General features: G+C 47.6%; 1 protein-coding gene across 3 annotated transcripts in view; it reads right to left on the bottom strand.

The window, feature by feature from the left end:
- LOC147098712 (pro-neuregulin-3, membrane-bound isoform-like) overlaps positions 1–14458 on the bottom strand; it is a 241566-nt gene that overhangs the window by 42229 nt on the left and 184879 nt on the right. The window lies entirely within an intron of this gene.

A 14458-nucleotide genomic window follows, 5' to 3' on the forward strand; every position in this document is an offset into this window, starting at 1 on the left:
AAATGTAATACCTCACATTTATCTGTGTGGAAATTCATTTACATAAGAACATAAGAAATAGGAGCAGGAGTAGGCCATACGGCCCCTCGGGCCTGCTCCGCCATTCAATAGGATTATGGCTGATCTGAATCTAGACTCACGTCCACTTCCCTGCCCTCTCCCCGTAACCCCTAATTCCCTTATCAGCTAGGAAACTGTCTATCTCCATTTTAAATTTATTTAATGTTGCAGCTTCCACAGCTCTCTGGGGTAGCAAATTCCATAGATTTACTACCCTCTGAGTGAAGAAGTTTCTCCTCATCTCAGTTTTGAAAGGGCAGCCCCTTATTCTAAGATTATGCCTAGTTCTAATCTCACCCATCAGTGGAAACATCCTCACTGCATCCACCCGATCAAGCCCCCTCACAATCTTATATGTTTCGATAAGATCGCCTCTCATTCTTCTGAACTCCAATGAGTAGAATCCCAACCTACTCAACCTTTCCTCATACGTCAACCCCCTCATCTCTGGAATCAACCGAGTGAACCGCCTCGAGAGCAAGTATATCTTTTCTTAAATATGGAAACCAAAACTGCATGCAGTATTCCAGGTGTGGCCTCACCAATACCCTGTATAACTGCAGCAAGACTTCCCTGTTTTTATACTCCATCCCCCTTGCAATAAAAGCCAAGATTCCACTGGCCTTCCTGATCACCTGCTGCACCTGCATACTAACATTTTGTGTTTCATGCACCAGGACCCCCAGATCCCTTTGTACTGTAGCACTTTGCAGTTTCTCTCCATTTAGATAATAACTTGCTCTTTGATTTTTTCTGCCAAAGTGCATAACCTCACACTTTCCAACATGATGTTGCATCTGCCAAATCTCTGCCCACTCACTATGTCCTTTTGCAGGTTTTTTATGTCCTCCTCACTCACTGCTTTCCCTCCCATCTTATATGTCCATTCTGCAAGATTATTAATGTCCTCCTGTAATTTATCCTCAGTATTGACTATCCCCCCCAATTTGGTGTTATCTGCAAATTTAGAAATTGTGTTTCTGATTCCAAAGTTTAAATTGTTAATGTAAATTGTGAACAGCAGTGGTCCCAGCACTGATCCTTGTGGAACACCACTACCCACCTTCTGCCACTCTGAATAGCTACCCTTTACTCCTACTCTCTGCTTTCTGTCTTGAAGCCAGCCAGCAATCCATTCTGCTACTTGTCCCCTGACTCTGCATTCTCTGACCTTATTCATTAATCTATTATGGGGTACCTTATCGAAGGCCTTTTGAAAATCCAGATAAATTACATCTACTGCATTACCCTTGTCTACTCTCCCTGTTACCTCTTCAAAAAATTCAATGAGGTTGGGCAAGCAAGACTTTCCCTTTTGAAATCCATGTTGACTATTCATTATTATATTTTTGGCTTCTACATGTTCTATTTTCTCCTTTAGTAGGGAGTCCATTATTTTTCCTACCACCGATGTTAAGCTGACTGGTCTATAGTTCCCATGACATGTTCTACCTCTCTTTTTAAATATCGGTATTACGTTAGCTATCTGCCAGTCCTCTGGCACTACATCTTTTTTAACGAATTATTAAATATGTGTAGTAATGCCTCTGCTAGCTCTTCCCTAGATTCTTTTAAAATATGCAGATGTAACCCACCTGGACCAGGGTTTTTTTCCTCTTTGAGTTTGATTAGTTTATTTAACATATCTCCTCTTTTTATTTTAAATGCAGTTATTTCATTTCTAATCTCACCTTCTGGTGTCATGTCCACCTGTTCTATCTCCCTGGTAAATACTGAAGCAAAATAATTATTTAATATTTCTGCCATCTCTCAATCGCTGCCTGTGGTATTATCCTGTCCATCCCTTAGTGGCACTATTCTCATCCCAACCTTCCTTTTTTATTTATGTGTCAGTAAAATATTTTACTATTTTGTTTTATGTTCCTTGATAATTTAATTTCATAGTTCTTCTGCCTTCCTAATTTTTTTTTTTTACTTCTCTCCTAATCTCTTTGTATTCTCCCTTGTCATGCTCTCCCCTGCTGTCCATGTACTTAGTGTATGTCTCTTTCCTTACCCTCAATTTTTCCCTTATGTCTTTATTCATCCATGGTGTCCCATTAGTGATTAGTTTTTTTTTAGCGGAATATATTTTTCCTGGACTCTGTTGAACACCATTTTAAATGTTTCCCAATGTTGTTCTACATCGTTGTTTGCCAATATTGTTGTCCATTTTATTTTCCCAAGTTCTATTCTCAGCCCCTCAAGATCACCTTTTCTCCAATCTATTACCCTGGTCTTTGTCATACTTATGTTCTTCTCAATTATTATCTTAATGCCTATTATATTATTGCCTAGATGCTCCCCTACTTTTACCTCTCTTATCTGTTCTGGTTCATTCCTCATTACTAGATCCAATAACAAATCCTCCCTTGTTGGGCTTTTTACATATTGGGTTAGAAAGGAGTCCTGTACACATTGTAGGAACTCCATTCCCCTATCCCCTTTACCTACCTCTTCAGTCTAATTAACACCTGGCTAGTTGAAATCCCCCCTGATTATTATTCTGTTTTTCACTAATTTCCCTAATTTGTTTGCACATTTTTTCCTCCACTTCCCTGCCACTATTAGATGGGAGGTGGAGGAACCTCACACTCACACTCACTCACTCTCACACTCACTCACTCTCACACTCACTCATTCACTCTCACTCACACTCACTCATTCACTCTCACTCTCACTCACACTCACTCACTCTCACACTCACTCACTCTCACTCACTCTCACACTCACTCACTCTCACTCACTCTCACACACATTCACTCACACTCACACTCTCTCACACTCACTCTCACTCACATTCACTCACACTCACTCTCACATTCACTCACTCTCACACTCATTCACTCTCACACACTCATTCACTCTCACTCACACTCACTCACTCACTCTCACACTCACTCACTCACACTCACTCTCACACTCATTCACTCTCACTCACTCACTCTCACTCACTCACTCTCACACTCGCTCACTCTCACACACATTCACTCACACTCACACTCTCACACTCACATTCACTCACACTCACTCACTCTCACTCTCACTCACACTCACACTCACTCACTCTCACACTCATTCACTCTCACTCACACTCATTCACTCTCACTCACTCTCACACTCACTCACTCTCACACTCACTCACATTCACTCACACTCACACTCACTCACACTCATTCACTCTCACTCACACTCACTCACTCTCACTCACTCTCACACACATTCACTCACACTCTCTCACACTCACACACACTCACTCACACTCACATTCACTCACACTCTCACATTCACTCACTCTCACACTCACTCACTCTCACACTCATTCACTCTCACACTCATTCACTCTCACTCACACTCATTCACTCTCACTCACTCACTCACACTCATTCACTCACACTCACTCTCACTCACTCACATTCACTCACACTCACTCACACTCACTCACTCACACTCATTCACTCTCACTCACACTCACTCACACTCACTCACTCTCACACACATTCACTCACACTCACACTCTCTCACACTCACTCACTCTCACACTCACTCACTCTCACACACATTCACTCACACTCACACTCACTCTCTCACACTCACACACACACTCACTCACACTCACATTCACTCACACTCACACTCTCTCACATTCACTCACTCTCACTCACTCTCACACTCACTCACTCACACTCATTCACTCTCACTCACTCACTCACTCTCACACTCACTCACACTCACTCACTCTCACACTCACTCACTCACACTCATTCACTCTCACTCACTCACTCACTCTCACACTCACTCACACTCATTCACTCTCACACTCACTCACTCTCACACTCATTCACTCTCACTCACACTCACTCACACACACACACACACTCACTCACACTCACATTCACTCACACTCACACTCTCTCACATTCACTCACTCTCACTCACTCTCACACTCACTCACTCTCACACTCATTCACTCACTCACACTCACTCACTCTCACATTCACTCACACTCACTCACACTCATTCTCACTCACACTCACTCTCACACTCACTCACTCTCACTCACTCTCACTCACTCTCACTCACTCTCACACTCTCTCACTCTCACACACATTCACTCACACTCACACTCTCTCACACTCACTCTCACTCACATTCACTCACACTCACTCACTCTCACATTCACTCACTCTCACATTCACTCACTCTCACTCTCTCACTCACACTCATTCACTCTCACTCACATTCACTCTCACTCACTCACTCTCACATTCACTCACACTCACTCACACTCATTCTCACTCACACTCACTCTCACACTCACTCACTCTCACTCACTCTCACACTCTCTCACTCACTCTCACACACATTCACTCACACTCACACTCTCTCACACTCACTCTCACTCACATTCACACTCACTCACTCTCACATTCACTCACACTCATTCTCACTCTCACACTCACTCACTCTCACACTCTCTCACTCACTCTCACACACATTCACTCACACTCACACTCTCTCACACTCACTCTCACTCACATTCACTCACACTCACTCACTCTCACATTCACTCACTCTCACATTCACTCACTCTCACACTCACACTCATTCACTCTCACTCACATTCACTCTCACTCACACTCACTCACTCTCACACTCACTCACTCTCACTCACTCTCACACTCACTCACTCACACACATTCACTCACACTCACACTCTCACACTCACATTCACTCACACTCACTCACTCTCACATTCACTCACTCTCACTCACTCTCACACTCATTCACTCTCACTCACACTCATTCACTCTCACTCACTCACTCACACTCATTCACTCTCACTCACACTCACTCTCACACTCACTCACATTCACTCACACTCACACTCATTCACTCTCACTCACACTCACTCTCACTCACTCTCACACACATTCACTCACACTCACACTCATTCACTCTCACTCACACTCACTCTCACACACATTCACTCACACTCACACTCACTCACACTCATTCACTCACTCACACTCACTCTCACTCACTCTCACACACATTCACTCACACTCACTCTCTCACACTCACACACACACACTCACTCACACTCACATTCACTCACACTCACACTCTCTCACATTCACTCACTCTCACTCACTCTCACGCTCATTCACTCTCACTCACACTCACTCATTCACTCTCACTCACTCACTCATTCACTCTCACACTCACTCACATTCACTCACTCACTCTCACACTCATTCACTCTCACACTCACTCTCAAACTCTCACACTCCTATATTCATTGGAGTTTAGAAGAATGAGAGGTGATCTTATTGAAACATATAAGATTCTGAGGGGGATTGACAGGGTGGATGCTGAGAGGGTGTTTCCCCTCATGGGGGAATCTAGAACTAGGGGGCATAGTTTCAGAATAAGAGGTCGCCCTTTTAAAACAGAGCTGAGGAGGAATTTCTTCTCTCAGAGGGTCGTGAATCTTTGGAATTCTCTGCCCCAGAGAGCTGTGGAGTCGGAGTCATTGAATATATTCAAGGCGGAGATAGACAGATATTTGAGCTACAGGGGAGTCGAGGGTTACGGGGAACAGGCAGAGAAGTGGAGTTGAGGCCAAGATCAGATCAGCCATGATCTTATTGAATGGCGGAGCAGGCTCGAGGGGCTGAATGGCCGCCTCCTGCTCCTAGTTCTTATGTTCTCACGCTTACACTCTCACACACTCACACCCCTGCTGATGATTGGGTGTTGCTGGTGTTGCTGTCACTGAGCATTTACTTCTGGACCACACACTGTGTCTTTGAGCAAAATCTAAACTAAAGGTTTTCAAATCAAAGACGATTTTTTCCCTTCTGTGTCTTGTGGCGTGGGACGTGCATCAGTTACTGAAAGGCTTTTCATGTATTTTCATCAGCAACAAAGCAAATGTCTGATGCCCCTCATCCTGTGTCTCGGCAGAACTACACCTTGCTGCCTGCAGTTAAACACAGCTCTGCATCATTAATCCTAACCAGCCCCCGCTCAACACCGCACAACAGGCAGAATGTTCAGGGAGCAGCACGTTCCACACAGTTTTCCATCGTCTCCATCTCTTCTTACTCTACATCACCATAGCAACTAGTCTGTAAAACATCTGCCTCATCATCTCGCAGTTAAAATACGATGCACATCCCTTGGATTGACAAACTCAGGCCTTGCACTGCACACTGCACAATACGGAGTGATTTCGTTCATTAATTGAATCAAATCTTCCCAACAAGCAAGGACACATGATGAAAAACAGAGAAAAAAATTGAAGCTTTCACAAGCAATTAGTAATTTTCTATCAGAGAGAGAGACAGACAGAGAGAGACAGAGAGAGGGGGTGACAGACAGCGAGGGAGAGAGACAAAGAGAGGGAGAGAGACAAAGAGAGAGAGAGAGGCAGAGAGAGACAGACAGCGACGGAGAGAGAGGGAAAGAGACAGAGGGAGGGAAAGAGACACAGAGAAAGAGAGAGACAGACAGGGAGAGGGGTAGAGAAAGAGAGACAGACAGCGAGGGAGAGAGAGAGAGAAAGAGAGAGAGAAAGAGAGGGAAAGAGACACAGAGAAAGAGAGACAGAGAGGGAGAGAGAGCGAGACAGAGAGAGACAGAGAGAGAGAGAGACAGAGGGACAGAAAGAGAGAGAGAGACAGAGGGAAAGAGAGAGAGAGACAGAGAGACAGAGAGCGTGAGAGAGAGAGAGAGAGAGAGAAGTGACTCCCAGACACCGTCCACCAAAGGATGGGGTAACTTTCACTTTGGGTGAAAGCCGGTTATAACGGGAGTTGATCAGATATCAGCCAAAGTCAAAATGACCCTCATGAGTGAAAACCACAGTGAGCTGAGGAATGGTTAAGCTCTGACACTGAGACACACACAGGAAGATAGTTATTGGCAGATGAAAAAAGACCGAGGGTCCATCTAGTTCACCTTCTACCATCCTGGGAGTCTCACGGTACAACAATAATGGGGTTGTTGACCAATCACAGCGATCAATCTCTATCAGTGAATCTGCAACAGACCCAGACACGAGGTGAGGAAAACCCCCAGTGGTGGAGAGCTTTGGGAACCAGAGGTCCAAAGTCACCTGTTCCTCCCGAGCTCGCTGCACTCACCGCACGTCACGTCTCCAATTACTCAGATACTGGATCCCAAAATGTTATGTCCTGAAAAAAATCTGTCTAATTTACATTTGAATGAATCAACACTAAATGCTCCCACCATCTCCCTAGGGAGCCTGTTCCATAGATTGACCACTCACTCACTGAAATATTGTTTCCGCAGATTAGTTTCGAAATTACCCCCTTCAAGAGCAGGCCGTGTCCTCTGGTTCGGTTCTGGACAAGGTGAGACAGCTGGTCATGGTCGACATTATCCAGTCCCTTTAGAATTCTAAAAAGAGCAATCATCACCTCTCAACCATCTTTTCCAGTGAGACCATATCCAATTTACATAATCACTCATAATCCAATCCCTCCATCATTTTGGTTGCTCTCTTCTATATCCTTTCAATAGCTGCAATATCCCTGTAAACAGTGTCTGCACAGGGGGATGGTCAGGCACTGGGACATTGTCCACACAGGGGAATGGCCAGGCACTGGGACATTGTCCGCACAGGGGAATGGTCAGGCACTGGGACATTGTCCGCACAGGGGAATGGTCAGGCACTGGGACATTGTCTGCACAGAGGAATGGTCAGGCACTGGGACATTGTCCGCACAGAGGAATGGTCAGGCACTGGGACATTGTCCGCACAGGGGAATGGTCAGGCACTGGGACATTGTCCGCACAGGGGAATGGCCAGTCACTGGGACATTGTCCGCACAGGGGAATGGTCAGGCACTGGGACATTGTCCGCACAGGGGAATAGTCAGGCACTGGGACATTGTCCGCACAGGGGAATGGTCAGCCACTGGGACATTGTCCGCACAGGGGAATGGTCAGGCACTGGGACATTGTCCGCACAGAGGAATGGTCAGGCACTGGGACATTGTCCGCACAGGGGAATGGTCAGGCACTGGGACATTGTCCGCACAGGGAAATGGCCAGTCACTGGGACATTGTCCGCACAGGGGAATGGTCAGGCACTGGGACATTGTCCGCACAGGGGAATAGTCAGGCACTGGGACATTGTCTGCACAGGGGGATGGTCAGGCACTGGGACATTGTCCGCACAGGGGAATGGTCAGGCACTGGGACATTGTCCGCACAGGGGAATGGTCAGGCAGGGTCTATCCACAGGGTCAGTAAGCACCGAAGTAAATCAGCCAAGCTCTGGGTCGTACCAGCAGCCACATGAACTCGTCATCTTACTGCTCTCAATTACTTCATCCATCCCATGTTTGTCATCCTTGGGTATTTTGTAAAGTGCCTCTTTTCCTTTGTGCCCGATTGCTTTATCTCTCGGCAGTTTCTCCTGCCACTTTCTGATTTACTGTCTTAATCCTATTCCTGTATTTGTTTATTTCAGTTCCTGCCATAACTTGCAAAGTGTGGGTGTGGAGCTGAATTATAAATGATTACAAGCAGCAGCAGTAGGTTAGGAATGAGCTGGATTCACGGTTACAGTACATGAGTGCTGCGCACTGACCTTCCCAATCAGTCTGGCTGTGGCGCTTGGGACAAGCAGGAAGCTCCAGAGCTTGGAGATCCAGTCTGCTGGGAGTCAGACCCGATTGTTGGACCAACTGAGCAAAGAGCTTGTGCTGATGGTTCGGTGTGTAAATGCAGCGCCGAGATGGTCCTGAGGCAAACAGACTACAGGGGTCAAATTCCACCCCGGGGGTCAGGTTTTAGCCCCAGGGGTCGGGTTGCACCCCGGGGGTCAGGTTTTAGCCCCAGGGGTCGGGTTGCACCCCGGGGGTCAGGTTTTAGCCCCAGGGGTCAGGTTGCACCCCGGGGGTCAGGTTTTAGCCCCAGGGGTCGGGTTGCACCCCGGGGGTCAGGTTTTAGCCCCAGGGGTCGGGTTGCACCCCGGGGGTCAGGTTTTAGCCCCAGGGGTCGGGTTGCACCCCGGGGGTCAGGTTTTAGCCCCAGGGGTCGGGTTGCACCCCGGGGGTCAGGTTTTAGCCCCAGGGGTCGGGTTGCACCCCGGGGGTCAGGTTTTAGCCCCAGGGTCAGGTTGCACCCCGGGGGTCAGGTTTTAGCCCCAGGGGTCGGGTTGCACCCCGGGGGTCAGGTTTTAGCCCCAGGGGTCGGGTTGCACCCCGGGGATCAGGTTTTAGCCCCAGGGGTCGGGTTGCACCCCGGGGGTCAGGTTTTAGCCCCAGGGGTCGGGTTGCACCCCGGGGGTCAGGTTTTAGCCCCAGGGGTCGGGTTGCACCCCGGGGGTCAGGTTTTAGCCCCAGGGGTCGGGTTGCACCCCGGGGGTCAGGTTCCTGCCCTGGTTTGATAGTCTCGGATGAGGCCGTTGATCTCGGTGTCCTGAGCGATGGTGAAGGAATTGGCTGAGGTTCTTGCACATGATCACTGCCCAGGGACTGCAGCTGGAAATGCACACCTGTGGACTTCAGATGTGGACAGGATCAGAACAGGATCGGGAACTGAATCAGGATCCGGATCGGGAACGGGATTGGGAACTTGATTGGGATCAGGATTGGAATCTGGATTGGGGTTGGGATCAGAACTTTTTTTTAAAGTTCCAACAGTCCCATTCCACACTCTTCGCCCTCTGACCCCATCCTCATTTGCTGAAACCAAAACTTATCTCAGTATCTTCTATTCCTGCTATTTGTTTTACAAGGACCTCCAAATGGAGCAATTCCTTCCATCCCTTCCCCTTACAATCTATCGATGCTTAGAACCCAAGTCTGGTTTCAGCTAATCACGACCTTCTCTTCTCTCCAACTCAGCTGGTGCTGCGTTGTGGAGCTTTCACACAAAACAAATGACTGGATCAGTGAGGTTCGTTGTTTGGTTATTCACTGTTGGCTGATTCCCATCAGGAATGGCAGCACCGTGGTTATGTTACTGGACTAATGAGCCAGAGACGTGAGACCACAGCAGCTGGGGAATTTAAATTCAGTTAATTAAATAAATCTGGAATGAAAAGCTAGTCTCAGTAATGGTGACCATGAAACTATCGGATTGTCGTAAAAACCCATCTGGTTCACTGATGTCCTTTAGGGAAGGAAATCTGCCGTCCTTACCCAGTCTGGCCTATACGTGACTCCAGACCCACAGCAATATGGTTGACTATTAACTGCCCTCTGAAATGGCCCAGCGAGCCACTCAGTTGTAACAAACTGCTACGAAACACAATAGTAAGAATGAAACCGGACAGACCACCCGGCATCGACCTCGGCACCAGCTTCGGACACGACAACGGCACACCCAGCCCAGCCGGCCCTGCAAAGTCCTCCTCACCAACATCTGGGGACTTGTGCCAAAATTGGGAGAGCTGTCCCACAGACTAATCAAGCAACAGCCTGACATAGTCATACTCACAGAATCATACCTTTCAGCCAATGTCCCAAACTCCTCCAACACCATCCCTGGGTATGTCCTGTCCCACCGGCACGACAGACCCACCAGGGGTGGCAGCACAGTGGTATACAGTCGGGAAGCAGTGGCCCCGGGAGTCCTCAACATTGACTCCGGACCCCATGAAGTCTCATGTCTTCAGATCAAGCGTGGGCAAGGAAACTGCCTGCTGATTACCACCTACCGCCCTCCCTCAGCTGATGAATCAGTGCTCCTCCATGTTGAACACCACTTGGAAGAAGCACTGAGAGTAGCAAGGGTACAGAATGTACTCTGGGTGGGGGACTTCAATGTCCATCACCAAGAGTGGCTCAGTAGCATCACTACTGACTGAGCTGGCCGAATCCTGAAGGACATAACTGCCAGTCTGGGCCTGCGACAGGTGGTGAGAGAACCAACACGAGGGGAAAACCTACTTGACCTCGTCCTCACCAATCTACCTGCCGCAGATGCATCTGTCCATGACAGTATTGGCAGCAGTGACCACCACACAGTCATTGTGGAGACAAAGTCCTGTCTTCACACTGAGGACTCCCTCCATCATGAAGTGTGGCACTACCACCGTGCGAAATGGAATAGATTCAGAACAGATCTAGCAACTCAAAACTGGGCATCCATGAGGCGTTGTGGACCATCAGCAGCAGCAGAATTATATTCCACCACAATCTGTAACCACATGACCAGGCATAACCCTCACTCTACCATTACCATCAAGCCAGGGGACCAACCCTGGTTCAATAAGGAGTGTAGAAGAGCATGCCAGGAGCAGCACCAGGCGTACCTAAAAATGAGGTGCCAACCTGGGGACGCTGTAACATAAGATCTACATTCATGCTAAAAAGCGGAAGCAGCATGCAATAGACAAGGCTAAGCGATCTCACAATCAACGGATCATATCAAAACTATGCAGTCCTGCCACATCCAGTCATGAAATGTGGTGGACCATTAAACACCTAACAACATGAGGAGGCTCCATGAATATCCCCATCCTCAATGATGGTGGAGCCCAGCACGAGAGCAAAAGACAAGGCTGAAGCATTTGCAACCATCTTCAACCAGAAGTGCTGAGTGGATAATCCATCTCGGCCTCCTCCTGAGGTTCCCACCATCACAGAATCAGTCTTCAGCCAATTCGATTCACTCCACGTGATATAAAGAAACGGCTGAGCGCACTGGATACAGCAAAGGCTATGGGCCCTGACAACATTCCAGCTGTCGTGCTGTCTGCAGCTCTGTGATTGACGTTCATATGCCTTTGGACAGAGGAGTCTCCGTGAACATTGTCTGCAGAAGGAAGGTAATTTCTCCTCTGTCTGTTGGCCCAGGTGTGGTTCCACATCAGATGGGGGCCAATGATTGACGCTCCGTCAGACTGAGCACGCTCAATTTCACATTCCATTGCTCCCCGTTTACACCCATTTTCAAGGCATAACAGACACTAAAGTTGGCTCTGAAAGAGTTAGCAGGATATTCAAATGAGGGTCCTGTCCACTCCTGTTCTCACTCGATTTCTACACGCACTTTCCAGTCATTGGCTGGTGACCAGCACTGTGAACTCTGGCTGATTTTCCTCTCCATTTCCCAGGGAGCTGAGACTCCGCCAACAGGCAGCAACTAACCCAGAACAGCCAAACACATGACCTGCCAACACACGACATACCAACACACAAAACATGACCACACGAACCATTTGTGGCAAACTCAACCCCTAAAGTGCCACGGTTCCCAAGTCCATGAAACACGGAATCCTTCAGTCAGCTGATGCATGGACAGGCTTGGTGTAATTCAGACACAGATACGAACGTATGAATGGAAGGGTGACAATAGACCACAGAGTCCATTCACGTTCACCCTCCCCATCACTGGGGGTGGTAACTCCCGGGGCTGGGCCATGAGATTCATCTTTGTTGTTCAATCGCAGTTTGAGTCACGACCTGGTTTTTGTGCCGATCTCAAACTGCTGTGTTCGCTACATTGGAGCTATCTCTGAGACTGACATCAATCAGTCATGTGCTGGGCTATAGCCTCATATGATGGTGTCTTCAATTGGTCCTTCCTGTGTTAGAGTTGGCTAGGACACCAGGAACCTCTTTGCTCTGTTTCAAATAGCAGTGAGGGATGTTAAACATCCACCTCAACAGGCAGTCATGACCTCTTTTAAAGTGTCATCCAAAAGAGTGCACCTCTGACAATGCTGCACTCCTTCATTGCTGTACTGGAGTGCCAGCCTAGAATATGAGCTCAAACCTTACCATTGGGCACAAAGGCAAGAGTGCTGCCAACTAAGCCAAGCTGCCATACATGGAGAACAAGATTGGACTCAACTGTGATGTCCACCAGCACCAACCTGCGCATTCGCTGGAGATTGGACAGGCAGGCGAGGCATCGCTCATGGAACTGTAGCCCAGCAAGAGGCATCTCTTTCAGATGGGGAGGGGACAAAGGAGGGGGGGGGGAAGTAAGGGGAGAGAAAACAGTCCAGAAGGAGGAGAACAAACACATACTGTACCATGCAAACAGCGCACTGATGGCCACATGAGATTAATGGTATGTGGGTCCGTGTCAGCCTCAGTCTCTCATCATGTCACATAGAAAATAAAACAAATCAGAAGCACCCGTCTCCATAGCGATGAGCGCCATTCAGATGTGCTGATGACAGTTGATAGGTTCAGTGTGGAGCAATTTATCAACAAGTGACGGTTGTACTTCCACTCTCAGCACTTGACAAGGACCCGCCTGTCAGAGTAAACACACAACCTGCCGGCAGAGAGGTACAATTGGGACCTCTTGCTCAGGGTTACAGCTTTCCGTTCCATTGTTTCTAAAGCTTCATTCTGTGCTGATTGTGAAATATCACCGTTAGTCACCGTACTGGATTAAACCCTGCTGCAGGCTTGGAGCAGACCAACGCTCAATGTGATCTTCTGATGTTATTTGGTTATTTTAACAGAGGTACTCTTTCCTTTAATGAAAGATAGAAAGACTTGCATTTACATAGCGCCTTTCACAACCTCAGGACGTCCCAAAGTGCTTTACAGCCAATGAAGTACTTTTGAAGTGTAGTCACTGTTGTAATGTAGGAAACACGGCAGCCAAAATATGCGCATAGCAAGCTCCCACAAACAGCAACGTGCTGATGACCAAATAATTTTTTTTTTTACCAGACTGATACCTGGGTTGGCAGGAATGACGTATGAGGAGAGATTGGGTCGATTGGGCTTATACTCACTGGAGTTTAGAAGAATGAGAGGGGATCGCATTGAAACTTATAAAATTCTAACAGGACTAGACAGACTAGATGCAGGAAGGATGTTCCCGATGGCGGGGGAGTCCAGAATCAGGGGTCATAGTCTAATGCTAAGGGGTAAGCCATTTAGGACTGAGATGAGGAGGAATTTCTTCACCCAGAGAGTGGTGAACCTGTGGAATTCTCTACCACACAAGGCAGTTGAGGCCAATTCATTAAATATATTCAAGAAGGAGTTAGATATATTTCTTAAGGCTAAAGGGATCAAGGGATATGTGGAGAAAGCAGGGACAGGGTACTGAATTTGGATGATCAGCCATGATCTCATTAAATGGCGGAACAGGCTCGAGGGGCCGAATGGAACAAGTGCAGGAATGTGCAGAAAATGGAGGAGTCCATCTCAAATATGAGCAATGTCATGGCACATGCACTGGCAACTGTAGATTCTGCCATGGAAAGAATGGCAACCTCCATGGAAGACATAAATCGCCAGACTCAGGATAACATGGTAACACTTCTAAATAGATGGGCATCTATTGAGGAGAGAAACCAGAGGTTCATGGATGTCCTCGTTATGAGGAATGTCAACACAGAAATGGGTCCTCATGACTCCACTGATGTGCAGCTAGGTGC

The sequence above is a fragment of the Somniosus microcephalus genome, chromosome 29, assembly GCF_052327205.1.
Source record: "Somniosus microcephalus isolate GS21.2 chromosome 29, FLI_Smic_1.0, whole genome shotgun sequence".
NCBI classification, from domain to species: Eukaryota; Metazoa; Chordata; class Chondrichthyes; order Squaliformes; family Somniosidae; genus Somniosus; species Somniosus microcephalus.